This window comes from Myotis myotis, unplaced genomic scaffold (assembly GCF_014108235.1).
Source record: "Myotis myotis isolate mMyoMyo1 unplaced genomic scaffold, mMyoMyo1.p scaffold_m19_p_4, whole genome shotgun sequence".
Lineage (NCBI taxonomy): Eukaryota > Metazoa > Chordata > Mammalia > Chiroptera > Vespertilionidae > Myotis > Myotis myotis.
The window spans coordinates 24,031,850-24,050,231 of NW_023416346.1; the positions used below are offsets into that span (position 1 = coordinate 24,031,850).

At 37.6% G+C, this 18,382-nt stretch overlaps 1 protein-coding gene across 1 annotated transcript in view; it reads left to right on the forward strand.

Moving 5' to 3' along the window:
* The first annotated feature begins 2,174 nt into the window (after window positions 1-2,174).
* FGF13 (fibroblast growth factor 13) overlaps window positions 2,175-18,382 on the forward strand; it is a 652,755-nt gene continuing 636,547 nt past the window's right edge. The window contains exon 1 of the mRNA XM_036304473.1: window positions 2,175-2,430. The gene's annotated coding sequence lies outside the window, so the exon portion shown is untranslated. The remainder of the gene's footprint in view (window positions 2,431-18,382) is intronic.

Consider the following 18,382-nt stretch of genomic DNA (forward strand, 5'->3'; position numbering starts at 1 on the left):
AGGAGTATGCCCTGGGGTGGGGAGCTCCAAGGCTCCCTTTAGACAAGTCAGCCCTCCTCTGTCTGGGCAGGCCTGTGATATCCTATTCCATCCTAGCAAATATGGAATAGCTTGGAGACCCGGGAAGACTGAGACAACTGTTCCTGTTTTGAAAAGTGTCGGAAGGATGTAGCTGCAGGTGGGGGTGAATGTCTGCCCCTAAAAGCAAAGCCCAGCCAAGAAGTTGCTGGGCCCCCATAGGGGAGAGCTGATATTTCGGCTGGACTCCTGACAGTACCTATGACCCCACCTTCTGGTCAGGTCACTGTCGACAATGGATAACTTGTATGGAAAGTCTGCAAGTATTTACGAGTTAATTAGTTTTCATTTCAAACAAAGAGTTCAGAGAAGCTTTGATGAGTGGCCAAGAACTACTACAGAGAAGTAAATAGCCAGTGAGGTCAAGTTTCAGCCTTCCCTGGTTTAGAGAGAATCCTATTCTGAAGCCAGCAGCCATGCAATATTACTCTGACCCAAACAAGCAGCCAGGAAACAAAAGGGCCTTCCCTACAGGCACTTTTTACCTAACCTGAAGCCCAGTGGGGGCTTTGCAGGGGCCTTTGCAGGAGGCTGTATTTAGCATTTTCCTTCCTACCCAGCCCCTGTACGCTAAGTGCACTCTCCACAAGGTGGCACTTGTTGAGGCCAATACCTGGAGTCTTTAAAACACTGGGCATGCACGCTATGGGAATTACAAAAATGACAACAGAACATAGGAGTTTGAAAAATGATCAAATCACTAGGAATTTTAAAAGAAAGTAATGAGGACCTAAAAAATACACAGATGTGAAGTGGTAATCTTTAAATTTTCAGTTTTTTTCCCCTAAGCTTTCTGTATACCCAAGAGAGGAGCTTATTTTGGAAGTGGAAGAAGTATGATTTTTTTCCTCAACTCAAAAGTGGTTGAACTGATTTAGCTCAAACTATAAAAAGACAAAAATCAAATGCACCCTTGTACAAGATTTCTGTGTAGAATAGAGTGGAAACAAACAGAGGGGTAATGCCATGAAAATCTAGTACCTTGAAATCATATTCTTCCAGCTGATTTTTCAGATACCATGTGAGGGTCTTGAGGGTAGATTTGGGGCATGGGGTTCTGAGCCAAATAGGCAACTAACTCAAATTTAACCATCTTTAAAGTCAGGGGTTACTATAAGTTTTTATGGATCTGAAATTATTTTTCTAAAAGTTCTCATCTTGCCCTAACCAGTTTGGCTCAGTGGATAGAGCATCAGACTGTGGGTTGAAAGACTCCAGGTTTGATTCCTGTCAAGGCCGTGTACCTTGGTTGTGGGCACATCCCCAGTATGAGGTGTGCAGGAGGCCAGCTGATCAATGTTTCTCTCTCATCAATGTTGCTAACTCTCTATCTCTCTCCCTTCCTCTCTGTAAAAAAATCAATAAAATATATTTAAAAAATAATAAAAAATAAAACTTTGTTGTGAAAAAATAAAAGTTCTCATCTTATTTTTTATAAAGCTACCAGCACAGCCAGGATTTTTATATTTGTTTAATTAATGAATTTAATTATGCATTGATCAAATAAAGAGGTGACTAGACACCAGTTCTCCTTATATTTTCACCCCTGGCCTCGCTCCTGGATGATGACACTTTCTTTTCTAGACCTTTCTAGCAAGTCAGACCAAGATCCGGAGTTGGCTTGCATCACCTAGCATGTGTGTGTATGGGGGGGGGGGGGGCGGCAGAGAAAGAGAGAGAGAGAGAGAGAGAGAGAGAGAGAGAGAGAGAGAGAGAGAGAGATTGTAGGAATTGGGGAAAGAAGGGAAGGACTGCCAACTTCTCAGTTTTATCCTCTAATGTCACCAACTTACCCAGTTAGTTTCTGACAGGTTGGAGGGGAATGCCCTCTCCCTCTGGAGATGGCTGAGACAGTGAAAAAGAGCCAAAGCACTAACAGTCACCAGCTCATTGCTCCACCTCCCTGGTTTGGTCCCTTCGCCTTGACAGAGCCTTGGTCCAGTAAGATGATCTGACCACAGCTGGTCTGCACTTAGAACAAGTTGGAAGCAAGAGAACTTGGGTAAGGAATTTGGTTTCACTAAAAATAGCTGCAATATAGACCCTGTGACTTACCACTCCTCAGAACAGTCTTATATGAACCACACAAGGTTCACTGACCCCTGCAATCACTTTGGACTATTTTCTTTTCCTGCCTGGAGCCCTTGAAACCAGAAGGGGCTTAGGGAGTTGGGGGTGCTTTGGTTCAGATCCAGACTCTTACAAATCTCAGAAACACATGGTGATGATATGACCGAGAAGCTTCCTCCCTCCCCCCGGGAGCGCGTGACTGCTGGCCCATTTAAGATTTTGGTCTATGGTGAGATCTTGCTTGTTTCTCATCACCGGGGCTATTGAATCTCCAATTCTAAGGTAGGTGAAACCAAACTTATTGGGGGAAATGCTACTGGAATTGTGATCCTCTTAGTTAACCCTGGCCCAGATTTCCTTGGGGCCTGGGTCAGGGAGGCAAATATTAGAGTAGATAATAGTTTACAAATGAAAGTCTAAGTCCATGCTCCTTACATGCTGATCAAGCCACAGCAGTGTTTGGGAATTATTTCCTTTCCTTTTACCCTCCTACTACAAAGCCAAGGTATTAGCTAGCAAGAAAGCACCTCAAGTGTTAAATGTAACCATTTCTCAACTTCTCTGCCTATAGATACTTTATTCTAGGCAACTTGTCCTTCCTGTCCTGCTCCTAAATCTGATAATTTGAATTTGGCTCATAGCACTGGTTATCTGTGTTTGCCTTTTCTGATGTACAGCAACAGAGTAATGCAGGGCTTCCTAGCACAAGGATTCTTATAGGTTGGGCAGTCCCTGCAAAAGAGGGAATCCAATCCAGGTGCACAAAAGACTTGCTTGAATTCCATTTTCTTCCTGAAATACTGCTGTCAGGATTCATCTCTGTTTTTTAGCCTGTTTATAGCAATGGGCCTTTGGAGGAGTTGGAATTGAATGGGAGCTGGAAGGCTCTGTGTTTGAGGTTAGGAGCCTTCTGAGAATAAAAGAAGCTGCCTTGGTTTTCAGAAGGTTAAACACCAACAATTTCTTTCTTAAAGTTAACTTTTGAGCCTTGCACTAAGCAAACTACTATGCCAACATTCTACCTTGCCAATCCAAGATGTTTTCATATAAATGAAGAGACATTTAGTAACAGGTATGTTTACTTTAAATGAAAATGACAATCTTAAAATATTATATGGCTGGAGGAAACAAATCTTCAGGTTGAGAATCATCTGTGTCTGCTTTTTTTTAAAAAAAACAAACAAACAACAAACTACTGACAGATGTTTAAACACTATAATCCCTCTTCACTTTGTTTCCTTTTAGCCATCTTTAAAGTAGATGACTGTCCAAATAGCAAATTTAAAATCTTAATACTTCAAGAAACATCTTGGAAGTTATATGGTCTACCTTTTATTTGAATTGTAGCATGAGTTGGAATAAGTGATCATCTGGTGTATACCTCGACTGTTGCCTCAACTTCCCCTCTGACCTGAAAATGAATACATAGTGGATATTTCTAGTTTGAAGCCATGGCTCTATCAGTATCACATCCTACTAGCACTTTCTCATTTCCAGTACCATTTTAATGTTCATTCATGTTGCTGCAAAACTAGATGAAACTAGCACATTTTCAATTATTTTCCTCATGTTGCATTTGTGCACCCATATGGCATCATTAATACCAGGCAATGTTCTTACCACACAAACATGTCACATTTTATTGAAAGTCATAAGGGGTTTGCATTGAAATTGGGTATGTGTTTTATTGAAACACTCTAGAGAAAGAGATTTGGTAGAGGTTGCCTCTAAATATCACACTTGCATAGTACTTTGAATAAATGACTCCACTAATAAAATATCCATGAACAAACAACTTTTGAGGAATGCCTTTGTTAGTAGAGCAATGATTTCCTAACACCATTCATGAACCAATGCCAGGCTTGCTGCCCAGGAATCACCTGGAAAGATTATTTTAAAATATAATTTCTGGGCTGCATCCTTGGAAATTCAGATTCAAAAGGTCTGGGAATGGAGTCCCAGAATCTGGAATTTTGCAAGCAATCCTGATAATTCCGATGCATGGCCAAATTTGGGAAACACTGTGAAAGTCAAGGCCCTCATGTTTTTGTTTTGTCTGCTTGTGTTAAATCTCTCAGTCAATTAAGTTCAAAATTTTTCACTTGGCATTCCCCAGATCCTCCATGATCTAGCCCTAACCCACCTTTCCAATCTTATCTTTCCAATCTTATTCCTCATTATTCCTCTTCACCACCTCCACCCCCAGTAAAATTGAATTGGCCATGTTTTTTATTTTGTTTTCATGCCTGACACCCAAATCTGCTTCATCTCATGAGTGTACTTTAGTGTGCACGACTTGGAGGGCATCTTAAAAAAAAATCCTGGGACTCACTTCTGGGGATTCTGATTCAACGGGTCTGGCATTTTTAAGTAACTCAGAGGATCTGATGGTGACCACACTTTCAGAAACACTGCATCTAGTTCAAATGCCATCAGTTTATAAAACCATTTCTCAAAGTTGTTCGTGCTTCCCCACTCCAATTCCCATAGCATTTGGTTTTAGTTCTGGAATTTAACACTTTACCCTCTGCTTTGTATTTGAATTATTTCCTTCACTCAACAAACATTCATTGAGTACCTAATATAAAAGGTATCTATTTTCCTTCAAGGATCCAAGCTTCTTGGCAGAAGGGTCTGTATCCATTTCTCTCTATAAACACCTTGGGCATGAGTGTGGAGTGTATCAATGGGCATGACAAAGTTTAAATCCCTCTGCAATAGGTAAGGCTTTGTTTTCCATAAAAGATGTGGAGGTGAGGCAAATCCTTTCTGTCTCCATACCCCAAATATGATATGTATGCATAAAAGTGGGATCTGAGAAGCCTTTTGTGGTTGGGCAATCTCAGAGCTCAGTGATGACTGGATTCCAGGTAGTCTCGTAACTTAGGTAGGATGGAAAAGCACCTGGTGTTTCTAAATACAGTTGTTCTGACATAAAGGAGGGATGAGCAAAGTGCCAGGGAGGGCAGAGAAAGTATAGAAGACATTGGGTGATGGGGATTTGCATTGTCTTCCCTTGGGACAGGCTTCCCTTCTTTGTCTGATCTGGTGTAGTAACTGCAATCACTCTGAAATTATTTGTGACTAAAATGCTATGACTCATTAGTTATTATTATTTTATGTTGTTAATTTTCACCTGAGGATATTTTTCCATTGATTTTATTTTAGAGAAAGAGAGAGTGGAAGGGATGAAGGGTGGGGAGAGAGAGAGAGAGAGAGAGAGAGAGAGAGAGAGAGAGAGAGAGAGAGAGAGAAAGAGAGAGAGAAGAGAGGCACATGGTGGATTGGTTGCTTCCCACACACTGGGATTGAACCTGTAACCCAGGTATGTGCCCTTGACTGGGAATCGCACCTGTGACCCTTCAGTGCACAGGCTGACATTCCAACCACTGAGCCATATCAGCCATGGCACTTTAATTATTTTTAATTTATGTATATCCATATAATATATAATTATATAAAATATATAATAACCCTTATTACTAGCCTAGTATGTGTCCTCCCATATTTCTATTCTCATAATTACATAAAACAAGCCTATGTACACATATATACACGCATATATCTTTTTTATTATAGATTATTTTACAGAAATTGTATCATGTTACACTTTTCTGTATGTTACACAAAATTTTGCCATTTACTAGCTGTATGACCTTCAGGCTTTAGTTTCCTCATCTTGAAAATGAGATTGATAATAATACCTATCTCATAGGGTTGCTGTGAGGATTCAATGAGTTAAAATACATACAACACTTAAAACAGTGTGTGTGTTTGCTGTGTTCATTGTTGCTATTATTCTTATTCAAAGAAACCTTCAAGTTGACTGAAGTTGCTTAGTTTCCATGTAACTGCAGCTGAACAGAATTTTGTGATGTAGATGAGAATGATTTATTCAACCATACAGCTTTTAGTGGACATTCACTTTACATTCATTTTTGTCAATAAAAAGCAACACTGCAATAAGCACCTTTGTATATATATATTTACTTGTTTTTATTACTCTGGGGCAGATTCTCAGGGATGGAATAGCTGGTTGAAGAGTGTGTGTGTGTGTGTGTGTATATATATATAATTTTATTTTTTTGTTGTTGACAGTATTACAGATGTACCCCAATTCCTCCCCTTTGCCACCCTCCACCCAGCCTCTGCCCCATCCCAAGCCTTCATTACCCTATTGTCTGTGTCCATGGGCTATGCATATATGCATATAAGTTATTTGGTTAATCTCTTCCCACCTCCTCCCAACCCCCCTTCCCTCTGAGATCTGTCAGTCTGTTCCATGCATCCATGCTTCTGGACCTATTTTGTTTGTCAGTTTATTTTGTTCATTAGATTCCACATATAAGTGAGATCATCTCATAGTTGTCTTTCTCTGACTGGTATATTTCACTTAGCATAATACTCTCCAGGCCCATCCTATATTGTTTTAATTTCATTGAATGTTGCCACATTACTTTCTAAAAAGCATGTGGTAAATGCACAATTCCATCAGCAATGTATTGGTGTATGCTTCTTCCTACAATCTCATCAACAGTTGATCTAACTAACTCCTCTTTTGAAATTTTATGAGTCCTGTCAGGTGAAAATGTCATCTTATTGTTATTTTAACTTGAGTTTCTTTGGCTATTCAGGAGACTGAGCGAGCATCTTTTGAAAAAGTTGTTGGCCTTTTGGATTTGCTTTTCTATAAAGTGGTGTGTGTTTTTTTTAATATCCTTCATCTATTTTTTGAATGGGATATTTTTCCTTGTCAATTTGTAAGAGGTCCTTGTACATTATATCTGTAAGCCCCTTATTTGTTCTGTGTGCAGCTATGTTTTCAATTTCTTGTTTTATTGATTTTAATTATTGTACCTGTGCCAGAATTTTGAAAAATTGCATATAGTGAATTTTTTTTCTAACTTCTGGGTTTTGAGGATTGGTTAAGAGGATTACCCTACTCCTAGGTTGTGCATGTAGTTTCCTAGATTAAAGAAAAAAGACTTTTACTGTTTTTATGTTTGAATATGTCTTTATCTAAAAACTATATTGATTTTGGTGTAAAACGAAGTTCAATTTTATATTCTCTGAAATGAATAGTCAATTGCATCCATATTATTCATTAACAATCCATTTTTTTTCCACTGAAATGAAGTACCACCTTTGCCATATGTTAAATAATTATATGGGATTTATGGTAATTCTGCATTCTTTATTCTATTCTTCTGAACTGATTGCCTGTTATTTTCATGACATTATCATGTTTTTACTTAATTATGGTGATTTTAGGGAATATTATGATATTTGGTTAAAATATTTCTCATTATTATTACTTTTCAAGGCTATTCAAAGTTTTTATTCTTCCATATAGGCATTAAGATTATGTATACAAATGAATCCCCTCTTTTTCCCTCAAAAAATTATGTTGAGAATATAAATTGGAATTTAAAAAATAATATTGACATGGTAAATTTAAAATTTTATAATATGAAGTACTATGATTATGCTATTCATTCATTTTTTCAGATTTTGTTTTAGTGTGTTGGTAAGCTATTACAATTTTCTTCATATTGGTCTAATACTTCTCTAGTTATATATATATATATATATATATATATATATATATATATATATATATATATATTCTCTTCTTTTCTTTTTTGTTTTATTTTTTCCATCACCATTTATCTCCTCTATATCTTCTTCCACCTCCATCCACCCTTCCCCTATATAGATTTTTTCATTGTTATGAACATAATTTTTACCATTTTTATTTTTTGCGTTGATTGCTTGCATTGAGAAATACTATTTCTTTTGTATAGTAACCTTGTATTTTGTTACCATACCAAATTCTCTAAATAAGTCTTACCGATTTTACTAGAGTGTGTTGTTTGTCTAGCTGTACACATATACCATTAACAAAGGAATAGATATCTGATATTTATATTAGTTCTGTCTTTTATTCTTTGGGGTCTTTTTTTTTAAATAAACTAGAGTCTCCAAGGCAATGTTGAATAATAGTAGGACCCTAGCTGGTTTGGCTCACTGGATGGAGGGTCAGCCTGCGACTGAAGGGTCCCAGGTTCGATTCTGGTCAAGGGCATGTACCTTGGTTGCAGGCACATCCCCAGTGGGAGGTGTGCAAGAGGCAGCTGATGGATGCTTCGCTCTCATTGATGTTTCTAACTCTCTGTCCCTCTCCCTTCCTCTCTGTAAAAAATCAATAAAATATATTAAAAAAATAGTGGGGGTAAGAGGCATTCTTATCTAGTTTTGAATTTGATTTGAACAGGTCAGTATTTTGCCCTTCAGGATAATATTTGGCATCTGTTTTTGGTAAACTGTCTGTATTATTTTAAATAATCTATATATATAAAAGCCTAGGCGGTCATTATGACCAAATGACCAGAACAACCTGTCAACCAGTCACTATGATGCACACTGACCACCAGGGGGCAGACACTCAACACAGGAGCTGCCCCCTGGGGGTCAGTGCACTCCCACAGCTAACCTCCCGCAGCCCCTCCTCCAGGCCGGCCAACCTCCCATAGCCCCTTCCCTCAGCTGGCCAACCTCCCCCAGCCCCTGTCCCTGGCCTGCGGGCCCCCCATTGGCCCCAATCAGGGGGCCAGCAGGCCAACCACTTTTGGTCCCTCCCCCCAGGCCCCAATCGGGGGGGCTTGCTGACCAACCTCCTGTGGTCACTCCCCCCTGCTGGCCTGCCCTCCATAGGCCTCGATTGCTGGCCAGGCCGAGGGACCCCACCCATGCATGAATTCATGCACTGGGCCTCTAGTTTTCTTATAATCCCATTTAATTTAGAAATGTATTAAGAATACAGTTGAATTTTATCAATTGATTTTTAAGTGTTTCTTGATTTGATTATTCATATGGTTCTCCTCTAATTTATTGATGTAATGAATTATTTTGATAGATGTGCTGATATTTAACCTCTTTTGCATTTTCAAACATAATCCTATATGCCAGTTAGTACTTTATATGAAATAAATCAGCCAATATCTCAGTGGCTTCAAAAACAGCAATGATTTGTTATCCCTCATATTAGTTTGGGATCTGGAGGATCTGGTCTGGGCTCTGCTGAGTGACTGCTTGTCACTATAGGTCTGTTGAGGCTGCTTTGCTTCAGGTTGTGGTGACTAGAATGCCTCAAATAACTCTTATCCTGCTGTTGGAGCGAGAAGGTTAGTCAGACTAGTCTTCGGGTGACTGCCAGAATCACAAGACCGAGAGTGAAAATGCATAAGGAGGACCTTGGATGGGAATTGGCACATTTCTATCTCATTTTACTCACCCAAACAAGATATTTGACTGATCTCAAAGTTAAGGGACAAGAAAATGTACACCATATCAGTATTTATGGCAGGAACTTCAAAATCACATGGAAAAATTCCTAGAGCCAGAGATAGGGAAAGAATTGGGATGAATAGTATATTCTACCATGCCCTTATGTAGCCAAACTTTAACTTTATTGAAATATTGCTGGATTGTATTTGGAGGAAAGTTTTATTCAAAATTTCAGCATCTATATTTAAAAAGAGAATATTTATAAATTTTTCTTTTGTAGCCTCCTTTGCAGGTTTGGATATTGAATTTGGGTTGGCTTCATAAAAAGGAATTAAGGGGGTTCCCAGTGACCTGCTTTGCAGAAGACCCCAGCAGCTTTTGCCATTAAAGAAATCAATGGCCAGCAAAGCCATCACACACTTCCCTGCAGATTTCACTGGATTTTGCCCCACAGGTATTTTAATTCACTGATACCAGCCTTCTGACTTCCTCTCAGTTCCCTTCCCCTTGCTGCTGCCTGAGCTCCAGACTCAGACCCAGACCCACAGCAGCAACCAGCCCAGGCCTCTTTGGCTGCACAAATGCAAGACTAAAACCTAGACCCCCACAGCCACTCTCAGAACTAGACCCTCCAGTTGGGTACTTGCAAGACACTAACCTGACACCCATCACCAGCCTCAAATGCCATGTTCATACATGTGGCAAGATCTTAACAGCTATGGAATGCACATTGATAGCCAAGATCCCCACAGCTGCTTGTGAGCCTGCATCTCCTTGTCTCCTGTCACTGGCCCGCACCACTGAGCTCACCTACAGCTACCTCCTCCATGCCCTCAGCCTGATTGTCAACAGTTGCCTCCCCTGCCTTGTACATGCCCATGGGGAGATCATGCAGCAACAGGAGGGCAGAATATTCCACCCAACAATAGCAGAACGCATATTCTTTCAGGTGTACAAATAAAATTCTCCAGGATAGATTATAGGTTATATAATAAAACAAGTGTCAGCAAATTTTAAAAGGTTAAAATCATACTAAGTATCTTTTCTGACCACAATGGTATGAACCTGGAAATCAATGATAGGCAAATAACTGAAAAAAATTACAAATATCTGGAAATTAAACAACACATTGCTGAACAACTAATAGGACCAAAGATGAAATAAAAAAAAAAAATCTTGAAACAAATGAAAGTGGAAAAACAGCATATCAAAACTTATGGGATGCAGTAAAGAGTGCTAAGAGGGAAATCTATAGTAATAAATATTTTATATGTATATATGCATAACCCATGGACAATAGCATGGTGAGGGCAAGGGGCAGTGCAGGGTGGAGGGGATCAATAGGAAAAAATGGAAAATATGTAATACTTTCAACAATAAATATGCATTTTTTTAAAAAACCTCAAATAAACAATCTAACTTTATACCTCAAGGAACTAGAAAAACAAGAACGAACTAAACCCAAAGTGAGCAGAAGGTTGGAAATAATAAAGATCAAAGCAGAAATAAATGTAATGGATAATAGAAAACAATAGAAAAGACCAATAATAGCTAAGAATTGGTTTTCTGAAAAGAGAAACAAAATAGACAAACCTTTAGCTAGACTTACTAAGAAAAAAGAGAGAGAACTAAAAAATAAACAGCCCTAGCTGGTTTGGGTCAGTGGATAGAGCACTGGCCTATGAAAGGTCCTGGGTTCGATTCCAGTCAAGGGCACATGTCTGGATTGCTGGCTCAATCCCCAGTAGGAGGCATGCAGGAGGCAGCCAATCATGGATTCTCTCCATCATCGATGTTTCTATCTCTCTCTCCCTCTTCCTTCCTCTCTGAAATAAATAAAAATACATTTTAAAAAATAAACAATAAACACATAAATGAAAGAGAAAACATTACAACTGGTATCACAGAAATAAAGGGATCATATAAGACTACTCTGAGCAATTATATGCCAATAAATTAGACAACCTAGAAGAAATGGATAAATTTCTAGAAACAAATACTCTACCAACTCTGAATCATGAAGAAATAAAAAATCTGAACAGACTAGGAATAAGTAAGGTAATTGAATTAATAATCAAAAACCTCCCAACTGAGGAAAGCTCTGTACCAGATGGCCTTACAGGTGAATTTTAGAAACCATTTAAAGAAAATTTAATGCTGAATATTTTCAAACTTTTCCAAAAAAAGAACAGAAGAGAATGTAACACTCCCAAAATCATTTTATGAGACCAGAATACCATGATATACCAACCCAGATAAGGATACCACAAGAAACAGTAACTACTTCTGGTGAATATTTATACAAAAATTCTCAGTGAAACACTAGCAAACTGAGATCAATAGTGCATTAAAAGTATCACATACAATGATCAAGTGGGATTTTACCCATGGATGGCTCAACATCCAAATCTATAAATGTGATTCACCACATTCATAAAATGAAAGACAAAAGTCATATCATCTCAATAGATATAGAAAAGGCAGTTGACAAAATTTAATATCCTTTCATGATTAAAAAAACCCCTCTCAATAAATGTGTATAGAAGAAATGTACCTCAAATTAATAAAGGTCATATATGATAATCCTATAGCTAACATCATACTCAAAGGTGAAAGGTTGAAAGGTTTTCCTCTAAGACTAGAAACAAGACAAGCGTGTCCACTCTCACCACTTCTATTCAACAGTACTAAAAGTCCTAGCCAGAACAACTAGGCAAGGAAAACAAGTAAAAGGCATCCAAATGTGAAAGGAAAAAGTAATATTGTCTATTTTCTGATAATCTGATCTTGTATATAGAAAATTCCACAGACCACCAAAAAACCCATTAGAATTTAATAAGTGAATTCATAAATTTTCAGGATACAAAACCGACATATAAAAATCAATTACATTTCTGTACATGAGCAACAAACTATCTGTAAAAGAAATAAAGAAAACAATCCAATTTACAATAGCAACAGAAAGAATAAAATACTTAGGAATAAATTTAACCAAGGAAGTGAAAGATCTATACAAAAAAAGCTATAAAATATTGATGAAAGAAATTGAAGAAGACAAAAATAAGTAGTAAGATCCTATATTCATGGATTAGAGGAATTAATATTATTGAAATATCCATACTTCCCAAAGCGATCCATAGATTCAGTACTATTCCTATTAAAAGTCCAGCGGTATTTTTCACAGAAATAGGAAAAACAATCCTAAAATTTGTATGGGACCACAAAAGTCTTTGAATAGCTAAAGCAATCTTGAAGAAAGGTGGAGGCCTCACACTACCTTATTTAATTCTATATTGCAAAGATATAGGATATGAAACAGTATGGTACTCGCATAAAAATAGACACATAGACCAATGGGACATATTTGACAGGCCACAAACAGGCAAGAATACTCTATCAGGAAAGGATAGTATCTTTAATAAATGATGCTGGAAAAACTGGATATCCACATGCAAAATAATGAAATTAGACCCATATCTTACACCACTAACAAAAATTAAACCAAAATGGGTTAGTGTTTTAACGTAAGGTTCGAAACTTTTTAATTCCTAGAGGAAGATATAGAGAAAAAACTCCTAGACATTGGTCTTGGCAATGGCTTTTTTGGATATGACACCAAAAGCATAGGAAACAAAAGCAAAAATCAATAAGTGGGACTATATCAAACTAAAAAGCTTCTGTACAGCAAAAACAAACAAACAAAAACAAAACAAAACCCACAAGCAAACAAACAAAATCAACTAAAGGAAAAAGCAATCTATCAAATGGAAGAAAATATTTGCAAGCCATATATCTGATAAGTAGTTAATATCCAAAATATATTAAAAAACTCATACAATTTAATAACAAAAAATCCAAACATCCTGATTAAAATTGGGCAAAGGACCTGAATAAGTATTTTTCCAAAGAAGATAAATAAATGTCCATGAAAAGGTACTCAATATACCTAATCATCAGGAAAATGCAAGTCAAACCTACAATGCGATATTGCCTCCCATCTATTACTGTAGGTATAATAAAAAAGGCAAGAGATTACTAGTGAAAAAATGCTGGTGAGGATGTGGAGAAAAGGGAACCCTGGTTCACTGCTGTGGGAATGTACAGTGGTATAGCTACTATAAAAAACACAGTATGGTGGGTCCTCAAAAAATTAAAAATAGAACTATCATATCATCCAGCAATCCCACTTCTGGCTATATATTCAAAGGAAATAAATCAGTATCTTGAAGTAATATCTGCACTCACATGTTCACTGCAGAATTATTTACAATAGAGAAGACATGGAAGCAACATAAATGTCTATTGATAGGTGAATCAGTAAAAAGATGTGAGATATATATGTATGTATCTATGTATGTATATGTATATATGTACATGTATATATGTATATATACACACACAGGATGTTTTTCAGACGTAAATGAAGAACATCCTGCCATTTTTTGCACCGCAGATGGACCTTGATGCCATTATGCTAAGTGAAGTAAGTCAGACACAGAAAGACAAGTCATGTCTGATGTCACTAGTTTGTGGGATCTGAAAACATCGAACTCACAGAAACAGAGAGAAGAATGGTGGTTGTCAGGGCCTAAGGGGTGAGAGAAATGGAAAGATGTTGGTCAAAGAGTATAAACTTTCAGTTATAAGATGAATAAGTTCCAGGGATCTAATGTATAGCATGATCATATAGTTAACAAGTATTTTATACTTGAATATTGCTATGAGAATAGATGTTTAATATTCTCACTTTTATAACAACAACAAAATGGTAATTATGTGAGATGATGGGAATGTTAACTAACCTTAATTTGGTTATATCATATATACATGTATCAAATCATCATAATGAACACTTAAAGTTACACAATGTCATGTGCCAATTATATCCCAATAAAACTGGGGGTAGGGAGAATTAAGGGGCTTCCCTCCTCTTTTTATGGTCTGGGATAGTTTAAATGACATTGAAAGTATTTTTTTAAAAAGTAGTTGAATTAAAACAGATGAACCAATCTTTTATGATAACTTTTTCAGTGGTAACTAACATTTTCAATCTCATTTCTGATAATCTATTAAACACTTCTTGTTGGGTTAATTTTGGTTTCTAAAAATATTCTTTTTCTCAATGTTTTCAAATTTGCTGTTATAGAGTTTAATATATCATTTTATAATTATCCCATATAATAAAAGCACAGTGACCATAATGGCATAACGACCAGAATGACCGCTCAACCAGTCACTATGAGGTGAATTGATCACCTCTCGGTCCCTTCCCCACAGCCTGCAGGCTCCAATCGCCAGATAGTGAATGGAGAACTGGGATGGGTGGCAGCGGGGTGGGACTGGGGACTGGCACGGGGAACCAGGTGGGTGGTGGTGGTGGGGTGGGACTGGGGACTGGTGAGCAGGCAGAAGATGGCCTTGATCACAGGCTAGGCCTAGGGACCCTACCCACACATGATTTCGTGTACTGGGCCTCTAGTTTAAATATTTTATGTGTAGTTTTTCATGTCCCATCTTGTAAATATTTATTCTTTTCCTTAATCAGACTTCCAACCAGGTTATCTATTTTATTAGTCTTCTCAAAGAACAATTTTTGGTTATTTCATTAGCTTTTTTTGTTGTTAAAGCCTTTTCCTACTTCTTTTATTTTTTATTTTTATTTTATTTTATTTTATTTTATTTTATTTTATTTTATTTTATTTTATTTTATTTTATTTTATTTTATTTTATTTTATTTTTAATTTAACCACAGAATGCCAGGGAGAAAAAATGTGTTCTGAAATAATAAAATATAATTTTAATAGTTGTAAATGATATATTATTTTGGTTTTGATTTGCATTTCTCTGATTATTGATGTGATGCACCCTTACATGTACTACTTGACCATGTGTATATCTTCTGTAGAAAAATGACTGTTTTGATTCTCTGCCCATTTATTAATCAGATTTTTTTTTTTTGCTATGGAGCTGGATGAATTATTTATATGCTTTTCCCTTTAACTCCTTATTAGAAATATGATTTTCAAGCTCTTCTCTTTTGTATGACCTCCTTTGCATTACAAAAGGCTTTTATTTCGGTGTAGTCCCACTTGTTTATTTCTGCTTTTGTTGCCTTTGGTTTTAGTGTAAATCCAAAAATCATTTCCAAGACTAAATGTCAAGGAGCTTACCTCCTGTGTTTTCTTCTATGAGTTTTAGAGTTTCCAATCTTAGGTTCAAGTCTTCAATCCACTGGGAGTTGATTTTTGTGTATGGTGTAAGATAGGGGTTCCTTGCCATTATTTTGCATGAGGCTACCTGGTTTCCCAACACCCTTTATTGAAGAAACTTTCTTTCCCCCTTGTATGTTCTTGGCTCCTTTGACATACATTAATTGAGCCTGCATGCATGAGATTTGAATAAGGAAGTATTCCAACTTTGTTCTACCTCAAGATTGCTTTGGCTGTTTAGGTTCTTCTGTAGTTACATACACATTCTACAATTATTTCTGTAAAATATGCTATAGGAATTTTGACAGGGATTGTAATGAATTCGTAGATTTCTTAACATATTAATTATTTCAATCTATGAGCACAAAATGTATTTTCATTAATTCATGTTCTTCACTTTTTTCATCAATGTATTATAATTTTCATGATACAGATCTTTTACCTTCTTGCTTAAATCTCTTTTTAAATATTTTATTTTGATGCATCTCTAAATGAAAGTTTTCTTAATTTCTCTTTCTGAGAGTTTGTTATAAGTGTAAAAACACACCTAATTTTTATATAGAGATTTTTGCATCCAAAAACTTTCCTGAATACATTACTTAGCTCTAACAGGTTTTTGGTTGATTCTTGAGGGCTTTCAATATGTAATATATCATCATCAAGTAGAGAAAATTTTACTTCTTCCTTTCCAATTTGAATGCCTTTTATTCTTTCTCTTGCTGAATTGCTGTGGCTGGAGTTCCAGCCTTATGTGGAATAAAATGGGTAAGAGTGGACATTCTTCTACAATTCCTGATCTTAAAGGAAAAGCTCTCGGCTTTTTACTATTGTGTATAAAATTAGCTGTGGATTTGTCATATATGGTCTTTACTATGTTGAAATCCATTCCCTCTATACACACTTTGTTGAGTTTTCATCATGAATGGATGTTGAACTTGTCAGATTCTTTTTCTGCACCTTTTGAGATGATGATATAAGCTGTATTCTTTATTTTATAATGTAGTTAAACATTGATTTGATTTGATATTCTAGCATTGATATCAGAGAAATTAGGGGGTCCAATTTCCCTGGTACTAGTGGGTGTGAGCTGGCTCTTGTGACATATTCAGAAAAAGAACTTTCTAAGATTCTCAGGGGATAATTCATTGCTGCGGAGTTATATTCCTTGGGTTCCAAATACCATGCCCCTTAACCCAGTCCTGAAAAAGGTCCACCTGGGGTCCAGCAGAGCCGACCGATGGCCAGTGTCTAGAGGTTCCACTCCATGGGGAAGTGGGTCCGCAGAGCCTCAGGCTAGATAAAGTCCATTCGTCCATTATGTGGAACCCACATGGGCATGGGCCACCACGTGGTTGTATGCAGGGGAATGTGCCCCCTGCAACAGGGGTCAGGCACAAACAGGAGATGAGCGAGCTGAGAGAGACAACTCCTTTTGTCTAGGGGAGCTTTAAATATTTAAGTTTCCTGCCCTTGCAGTGGCCATACCTATTCTGGCACTGACTCACTTCCAGGTGTGACTGACAGGTAAGCATCTTTCCATGTCACTCAGCCCTTACTGGGCACACGTCCAAATGGCCTCTGTCCAGTCCCTCCCCGCATTGATCAGTGGGGAACAGACTTGGAGGGTGTTAAATTAAGAAAGCTGTACAAATGGCATGCCTGTATTATCTAGTTGTCCATTTACTCCTTTCCTGTTAAATAATAACCAGATTATTACAACAGTAGCAACATCATTGTGTAAGTCCCACTTAGCCATGGTGTATGAGTCTTTTCATATATTGCTAAATTTTCTTTGCTAATATTTCATTGAGGATTTTTGCATTCATCTTCATCAGGGATATTGGCTTTTAATTTTATTTGTTGTGGTGCCTTTGTCTGATTTTGGTGTCAGAGGAATGTGCTGGCCTTGTGAAAGGAATTTGGAATTGTTCCCTTTTTTTAAATTTTCTTTGAAGAGTTGAGTATTACTATTAATTAATATTTAAATATTTGGTATAATTTACCAGTGAAACCATATGGCCCAACACTTTGTCGTTGTTGTTGTTGTTTTTTGTTAGGAGGTTGTTGATTACTGATTCAATCTCCTTAATATTTTTGAATTTGTTTTAGAATTGATCTTTCATATTTCATTTTCCACATTATTTAGTCTTGGTAAGTGTATATTTTTGTTGGGGTCCAGCCCCAGCAGGTCCAGGAATTCCCAAAGGTGTGGATGGAGTCTGCTGTGCAGAGCCAAGGGGCCCAGCACGTCTAGAGACGCTGGGCGGGTGGACCAGGTGCTCCTCTGCTGCGAATGTTCATGCCACTCAGGCAACAGGGGAGTCTGAGCCCCGGCAGAGGGGCTGGTGGACCACGACTTTAACTGCTCTTTGATAAGATGGGATGTTTTGCCATGATATGCTGCTCCCTTATGAAAGGCTTTCCCCAGAGTAGCGCTGTGTACACTGTGAGGAGCTGTTCACCTATGAGGCCATTAGGTTTCTGTTCCCTTCCTGTACGTTAGAACCAAAATCCTAGGGGTACTCTCTCCTTTTGTTTCTCTGCCGCTGTGTCCAAACTATCCCATCTGGAGCCACAAACACAGCTGCTCAAATGGTACCCAGGCATGCCAGATGCCCAGCACCTGATTGGCTTCACTAGTGTTTGCGACTTTTCAAAGGACACGTGTTGCTCTGATCACCAGTCCCACATTTGTCCTTTCTGCTGGGGTCCAACCCCAGCAGGTCCAGGGGTCTCAA